The 8,844-nt window shown below is 40.1% G+C and overlaps 1 long non-coding RNA gene across 1 annotated transcript; it reads left to right on the forward strand.

The window, feature by feature from the left end:
* The first annotated feature begins 2,630 nt into the window (after positions 1–2,630).
* Positions 2,631–3,045, forward strand: LOC127602342 (uncharacterized). Its single transcript, XR_007962765.1, has 3 exons — positions 2,631–2,673; positions 2,772–2,873; positions 2,978–3,045. It is a non-coding gene; the product is annotated as an uncharacterized LOC127602342 (long non-coding RNA).
* The last annotated feature ends 5,799 nt before the right edge of the window (positions 3,046–8,844 follow it).

The following is an 8,844-nucleotide window of genomic DNA, read 5'->3' on the forward strand; positions in this document are numbered from 1 at the left end:
CATACACAGTGTAGGTGTTTTATTTGTTTTAATTTCTTTGATTGATAAATTAATAACTAAAGTGTTTTGAAATGTTGTTACAATACTTTATGTAGTTTAGGAATTTGTGTGAATTTCTGATTATGTTATATGAAACGTTAAAGTGAGAAGACCATGAAAGGGTTAATCATGTTTAAGTAGAGTTCTCGCTCCGAAGTTGCTGCTCTGCCCATCCCCCCGCTCTCCCCCTCGCATCAATTAAGAAGCGGTTGGCTTCAAAGGCTGGAGGAGCGTTGTCTTCACGCGATACTTTTCGGCGCACTCAAGCCATTTATATTTCTATACCGGGACAACCAACACCATTTGGCTTTTTGACGACATGGAGAAAACACGGAGAAGACTCGCCCCTAACCGGGAGCACCACCGTCAGAATGAGAATGCTCAGGTAAGTAATCACCCTTTCTTTGTCGAGAGACGGGTACCCGCGAATACGAGTGTCGTCGTAACAATCTGCGTACTGAGCACCGAAGGACTTGTTACTCGCGGCGTACTGTAAACTCTAGGCCGATTTTAATTTAAAGCTGCTTTATGTAGTTTTTTTTCTACACGAAGAAACAATGGCAAACTACGAACACAGCAATTTAGGAACAACGCACATGGCTTGCGCTCAGGCGGTTACGGCAAGGCCGCGTCGCGTTGAATTTATGTGGTTTATATTTCGGCAAAAATGAGACAGAAATTGTTAGTTTCTGTACTCATACCGAATTGAAATAAGTAGACAAATGAACCAGTGCTCTGGCTCGCTGTATTATATTAAACTAGACATGTTTAGTCTAGCCAGAAACCATTTTTTCTCGAGAAAAAATTATTTTTTAAATTAAATACCGAATGAATGAGGCGGATTGCAGGCCAACGCGAGCTGCTTTACTGTGTTTTTAAATGCCAGTTGCTTAATTTCACAGAGCATCCGAAGCGTGTATCCAACATGAGTTTTATCATCACAGGTTCAAATACTACTCTGTACCATTTTATTTATTACTATCATATTTTGAGTTAATTTACATAATCATATTCATTTTACTCTTTTTTTCTGCCTGTCAACTAAAATGTCCATAGATTTTTGTCCAGTTTTTAATTTAATAAATTATATTATTTGTCTCTTTTCCATGAGACTAGAAAATGCATGCTGATTAACTCATACTTTGTTTTATTAATGGAGGTTTTAGTTCCATCTGGTCTACTTTCCATCCTGTGAAAATGTGTGACGACAAAACATTGTCGTATTTTCATGAATGCAAGTTGGAAGACAAGTGTTGAAAACATTGGCAAAGACAGATAAACTTTGTACAGAATTGCCGAGATCTAGCATAAAACTCTTTTTCACCATCTCAGTTGTCTACAAAATTAACAATTTTCCCTGTTTTTCCCTCTTCTGCCCTGATGTGTAGGCTCAAATGCGTAAAGCCCAACCATCAGGGCAACATACACCTCTTCTCAAAGAGAGGCCTGGTGCTGAGACTCATTCCGGAGCCTTCTCCACAAGGTCAACACCATCATCATCATCAGAGGAGTCTGTGTCATCCGCCCAAAGTGGAGATGACCACAAACAAGCATTCAGTGAAGGGAGGGGGTCCCGGTCGTCCAACAGCAGTGGATCAGAAAAGGACCACATTGATTTGCATGAAGCTAAGAGGCCCTCAAGGCAAAATGTAAATCAAAACAAAAAGGTATGAAATCGAAAGGAACAGAGAAGTTAAATGATGGCCAAAAAAGGAACTACCACCAATCTTCGTGGATGTGACTGCCTCAGAAAATACGCACAAGAGAGCAAGGCCAAAAACCCAGAACTGTTGAGGTCAACAAAATTAAGGAAGCATGTTGCTACCTTATGTCAGCTTCTCGACCTGAATAATCAGGAACTCGAGCAAGTTGCTCGTTTTATGGGACACGACATTGGAGTCCATTGTGAGTTTTATCGGGAGACCGATAAAACTTTCCAAGTGGCCAAGATTGCCAAACTACTGTTTGCGATGGAACGTGGGACAGAGTCGCTGAAGGGAAAGTCTACAAACCCTGGAATCTGTTATCACTGGTATGTAAATTAATATATTTTTAAAGTCATCCCCTTCCATTTATTCTTTTCTCCATGTCCATGTGCATGTCTTCAATTCCGGTCCCAGTCTTCCTATGTGGCGTTTGCTTATTTTTCCCACCACATACCTGCGTGGGCTTACTCCAAGTACTTCGGTTTCCTCCCACATTCACATAACATGCATGGCTGATTGAACACTCTAAATTGTCCCCAGGTGTGAGTTTGAGATGGTTGTCTCTGTGTGCCCTGCAATTGGCTGGCAACTTGTTCAGGGTGTCCCCCGCTGATCTTCCAAAGACAGCTGGGATAGGCTCCAGCATGCCCTGCGACTCTTGTGAAGATAAAGCGGATTGGAAAATGGATGGATGTTTAGTAATTCCTTTACCTTGACAGCTCTCATTTTCTCTGTGTCCAGACCATTTGCATAAATGAGAAAACCCTTTCATTCTCGGAGCAAGAGTCAATGTCTTCCATCCATATTTACATGGTGTAAATGTCATCTTTCACAGAATGAGAAGTGCCACATTCAGCTGTAGCAACGAGATCTGATGATGAAGAGGATGGAGGCGGTAACAGTACCAACTTGGACACTGAAAACACAGGTAATGCTTTCAGTTTGACTTAAACCATCTATCACTGCACCATTGCTATGTTTCTGAGATGTAAGGAATTTCATTTGAGTACATCATCTTGCTACAAGGCACCTACAAAAGGCCACCGAAGATGCAGTCAATTAAAGAAAGAAATTATGCTGATGACGCTGATGACGACATGAGTGATGTTTCTGGCAGTGAATATGGCGGTAATGTTTTTTTGTCCGACTTGAATCCTCTTTTGCTGTATTATCGGCATATTTCTGAGATGCATGTGGAAACACTTTGATTCTATCAAAACATTATTTTATAGATGGAGGGGTGTGCCATAAGACAGTTAAGAAGACTGTCAAGAAAAAAAAGACAATGTTGGGAAGACATCGATTGGGTGAGTCTCTAACATTAGCACAAGTGACATGTTACAGACTTGGCATTAGTAAGATTTTTTTTCTTGCTCTAAGTCAGGGGTGTCAAACTAATTTCACATTGTGGGCCACATCGGCCTCGGTAGATGTTAAGTGGGCCGAGCCATTAAAATTATACCGTACTCTGCTATAAAGAAGCACAAGAACATTCAGAAATGTAGAAATTTAATGAACATATCTTTTTACAAAACATTTCATGAAGCACCTTAGATTTCCTTAGACAAATGTGCGATTGACTTTTATCATTCACATATATGCATCACAACTGATTGTACAAGGTCACTAAACAAGTAATTGGTATTGAAAAATACAGTGATGCACTTTTAGATTAAAGGAGATTCGTGAAGAAAGGAATTTTTAAGCCTTGTGCATATAAATTATAAATTTAATCCCTGCCTATACCTTACAAACTAAAGAGAGTGCCATTAAATGTGTAAAGAATAATGAATTCAAATGTCCTTGATAGCATCTGCTGTTTTGGGTCCGTCCGTCTCAGTGACAGACTTTGACTGCTGTTGTCTTCTTCTCAAAACAATGTGTCTTTCTACTCTGATCAAAACGGTGTGTCCCCTAGCGGATACTCCATGAATTGCACATTATTCGAAATTTTCGTTCCATGTCTTTTCTGCATTTTTTTCACTTTTAAATGATCCTGCGGGCCTGATCAAACCTGCTTGTCGGACGGTAACGGCCCGCCGGCCGTATGTTTGACACCTCCGCTCTAAGTCCTGATTGTTTTTTGTACATTCCAATATATCAGGAATTACAAATGTGTATCATCAAAGCATATTCACCCAAAGTATATTATTATTATTATATACAGTCTATGACGCATCTTTCACACATGGCCAAGAACAACCATCAACATCAGGGAGCGCCACCAAACGAAAGAGGATTGCAACACTTACACATGACGACGATGATGTTGAAGACAGCGGTGAGTCAGAGCATCGTCAACACAACTCAAAGTTTCATTACCATTATACTAACATGCCAACTTTCTTAGATGAAGAGGACAAAAAGACTGGACACAGATCTCTTGGGAAGAAGAAGACGAAAAGAACATAGTGAAGTTGGTAAGATGAATTTCTGTTGGATAGATCTGTATAACAATTTAAGAAACTCAAACAGCACAAGTCACTGTGACTTGCAGATGGAAAGACGAGTAGTTGAAGTGGTCTACTCAGTTGTAAAATTGTCTTCAATTTCTATTGTATAGACATTTCTCTTACAGGGTTATGATATAATTTGGTTACAGTAACACACTGATTGTAATTGAATCCAATTTAAAAAAAAATCTGACCAAAGACAGATACAGTCGAACGCCTCGACAACAAAATCATGTTTGCAGCCAGAAATATTCACATTCACACCATCACTGAGCAGGAACTGATCCCACACAAGTCATGCGAGTATACCACTACACCACAGGTGTCAAAGTCAAGGCCCGGGGGCCGGATTTGGCCTGCCACATCATTTTATATGGCCTGCAAAAGCAAATAAAGCATGTCGAATTCCATGAGGCTTGCTAAAGTCTGAACCAAAATCTCAAAATGTCATATGAAGTCCACAAGAACAATCATTATTTTTTACTTCTGATTTTAAAAGTAGTTATCCATCAATATGTTATGCGTGCTGTATGTAATGTGGAGGTGATTAAATATGTATATGGTCTCCCAAAATTCATAATGGGCCTCCAAGGGAAACCATAACTGCAATGTGGCCCGTGCTAAAAATGAGTTGGTCACTCCTGCAATACACCATCAGCAACCAGAAGTTACATATTTGGTATCTGACATTTGAATGGATTGTAAAATAATGCATTTCACTGCAAACAAGGAAAACTGGTAATGCATACCTTATTAGATAATATTCACCACATATGTTGCTCTGAAATCGGCACAGTGGTTCAGGCTTTGATTGTAGCTTCGAAACATGAATGTCAACAGTGCCGCTGGATTATCATTTATCGCGGCCTCGGTGTGTCATGGATTTTTTCAAACATATTCATTAAAAAAAAGTGAAAATGCTGCAAAAGGTCCTCAATAGGCAGTGAAAATAATCAAAACAACAGCGAGTCACATAGAGCAACATATACAGGACTGTTTACTGTATTTCGTTATTTGTACACTAACCTAACCTAACTTATACATGTTTAAATATATTAGTATATAGCATTAAGTACTGTTAATTACTACAAACATGCATGTATACCATTACATTTGGCCTTATAAATATTTAGACTCATACACATGTTCATATACCTATACGGAGGGTGGGGGGGTCTTTGCTACTTAGCGGATTTTTGTTTATCGCGGGTGGTTTTGGTCCCCTTTGACCCCGATAAACGAGGGATCACTGTACTTGCAAAGACTGTTTTTTCTGTATGTTCTTCACAATAGAAGGCTTCAGAAATAGAAAACAAAAGTTTGGGGCCTGCTGGAGCCTATTCAAGCCGTCATTGGGCAGTAGTCAGAGTACACCCTTTAGTGGTTGCCACCCAATTGGGGGGCCCACATAGATAAACAAGACATTAAAGGCGGAAACTAGGCAAAAAAACCCACATTAATTTTAAGGATATTGAAAAATATTAAATAATGTAAAGAGCATAACACTCATGAATCATGTCTTGAGGGAAATTGCTGCTGAGGTGTTTTAAGTCAACAAAGTTGCTTTAAACTAGATGCCTAAAACATGTTTTGAATCAATGCATTTTTGATAGTTTTTTTCTGGTCCTGTTATCAGTCAAGGCAGCGTTCAGATTTTAATACAACTTCAAGAATGTCTGTTTATATTCAACTAAACCACTAATACCCTCTTTTTTTCCCTCCAGAATTGGAAACTAAAAAAAGGAAGAGACCCGGCCGGACTCCAAAGGAAAGAGCAGCAATTCATCGACACCTTTCAAAATTTGTAGCATTAAAGAAAGTTCCAAGGAAAGATGACTGCGTTAAGTGTCGTAGTCAAGCATTGCCAGACCTTGAAGACCGCACAGGGACAGAAATTTAATATTTTGTCCACAATGAAATTATTAAAAGATATGTAATTGGGAAAAAAGCTTGAAGATGAAAGATAGAGAGAGGGAGAGACATAGGGGGGAGATAGATGAAGGGAGAGAGGGAATGGGATGAGAGAGAGGGGAGAAAAGGAATAGAGTTTGAAAGCACAGTTATTTGGTAGGGTATATGTGGGTTCATGTGTCAGGTTGTGGCGCAGCAAGTTTTTTTAGTGTGCGTTTTGAAGGTTGAAGTTTTTCAGGTGTTCTTGTAAGTTTTGAATAAGAGTACTTTTGTTTCTCAAAAATAAATCATAAAGTCAAGTCAGCTTTTATTGTCAAATATGCTCTCTGTGTAATGTACAGCACAGATTAAAATACTTTCCTCTCTCAGCCACAGTGCAAACATGTGGCGTATTGAACACACAAATATCAGAACTAAATACAACTAAATAAATGACAGTACCCTGTTAATGGTGATAAACTGTTTAAAAATAATATATCTGATTATAAATTTACATCATTAAATGTTTAGTAAGGTGAACGGCACCTAATCTACTTCAAAATCATTAAGAACGCATGGCCAGTGCCCCGTCCTCACTTATCTAGTTAAAAACTTTTTCTTAACCTTTGGTGTTTTATTTAATCTAAAGGAATGTATTGCCTAAGGGCGCCCTCCTGTGTCTAGAAATGTGTCTTTTTCATTTCTTTTTCAAGCAGGAAGGGTGGTCCTCGCTTTGTAGGCCTTTTTACTCGGTCCTCACTGTGCAGCAAGTGCAGGAATGTGTGTGTGTGTGTGTGTGTGTGTGTGTGTGTATGTGTGTGTGTGTGTGTGTGTGTGTGTGTGTGTGTGTGTGTGTGTGTGTGTGTGTGTGTGTGCGTGTGTGTGTGTGTGCGCTTCTTGGACAAAACAAAAGCCTTGTGTACCACTATAAAATTGATTTGTCAAGTGATTAAAGTTATCTTTGGTTAAAGTTTAATTCCATGATGGGCCTTTGACTTAATGTTGCCTTGATGTTAATTACATCACGCTAACCTTCAAGAAATGCATGGCATATTAATTACACACTTAGCCTTGTGTAAATTGAAAACCTCACCCAGAAATCCAGGACAAGTCAGTAATCGGTTTATGGTTAATCCTCCAACAGTGTATCAGAATGCTAAATAAAAGCTTAGTTGAAAGACAAAAGCTTTGAAATCTTAAAACCTGATGGATTAACTGTCATGCTTCCGAGGTTGGATACTGGATCTGGAAATGTGGATATCAAATAATTCAGAAAGAATGTGATATGGGATCATGAGAAATTACTTTCATTTATTAATTGTGCAGAAAGATTTACCAGCATCGTAAATAGTATGGTATGGGGACAATATGTTATCATGATATTCAAACTTTGTTATTGTCAGAGATTTTCTCGGACAAAGTTAAAGAAACGACTCGGCACACAGGAAAATTGTCTTCAATATCGGCGGAAGCGGACCTCTGAGAGCGAACGACGGTTGTTACTCCGCGATCACACTCAAAGTCCGTCTCCGCGAGTTCTACATTTTGTTGTAACATGCAAAATACAAGAAAAACACTGCCCCCGATATTTGCATAGCGCACCCCCGGTCGGGCCCCTCAGTAGTGATTGGTTACCTGTTTTTCAACCTTGAACCACCAATACATTGGTGCCTTTTCTGTCTGGTCTACATTGAATCAACATGTTGCAGACTTTGCGGATGGCCAATGTTGCCTGGGCGCGACGGGTGTTCTCACCTCGTCTTTTGTTGCTCACCCGCTGTTCCCGAATTATTCATTCCCCTTTTGTGACCAAGTTTCGCCTTCTCCCCTGTGGTCGCCCACCTGTATTAACGTGTTAGTGTGGACTTTAACAGCCCGCCGGACATTTGGCGGGCCTTTGTGTGTAGGCATTTGGGGGTGCTGGATATGCACCCAAACGTTTAGATGTGCCCACATTAAATGAAACTTTAAACATGATACAATTTAGCTAATAGATTCCTCTAACAGTTATATATGTACATATACTGAGAGTTGAGGAATGCACTTTTTTCCATTTAAAAGCCTTGTAATACCTGGTGGTGTTTTGAGATACTGTTAAATAAACTACACTCCAAAGATATTGAAACACTGAGGCCATTTCCTTTGTTTTTGTAGTAGACAGAAAACATTGGATCCGACATGAAGAGAACAACATTGTTGTCTTCATTCCCAGGTATTTACATCTGAATACCATTTTAAGATTTTTTTGGGGGGGGGGGCAAACCAAGTAAAACATTTATAACATAAACACGGTGGAGGTGGGCATCAGAAGAATGCTAGACAGAGTACCATCCATTTTTCCCAGTTTTTCCAATTGAATGGGGTGTTGTTTCAGCCCATTCCGTGGACATGCAGCATTTGAGAGAAGAATAAATGGCTTGATTTGTCAGTATTTTGAAGCCTCATTTTAAACGCTAAGAGACCCATCCATCCGAACCGCTTGATCCTCACGAGGGTCGCGGGGGGTGCTGGAGCCTATCCCAGCCGTCTTCGGGCAGTAGGCGGGGGATATTCTGAATCAGTTCCCAACCAATCGCAGGGCACACAGAGACGAACAACCATCCACGCCCACACTCACACCGAGGGACAATTCAGAACGCCCAATCAGCCTGCCATGCATGTTTTTGGAAAGTGGGAGGAAATTGGAGCACCCGGAGAAAACCCACGCAGGCCCGGGGAGAACATGCAAGGTCCACACAGGGAGGCCGGAGCCGGAA

The sequence above is a fragment of the Hippocampus zosterae genome, chromosome 6 (genome assembly GCF_025434085.1).
Source record: "Hippocampus zosterae strain Florida chromosome 6, ASM2543408v3, whole genome shotgun sequence".
Taxonomy (NCBI): Eukaryota; Metazoa; Chordata; class Actinopteri; order Syngnathiformes; family Syngnathidae; genus Hippocampus; species Hippocampus zosterae.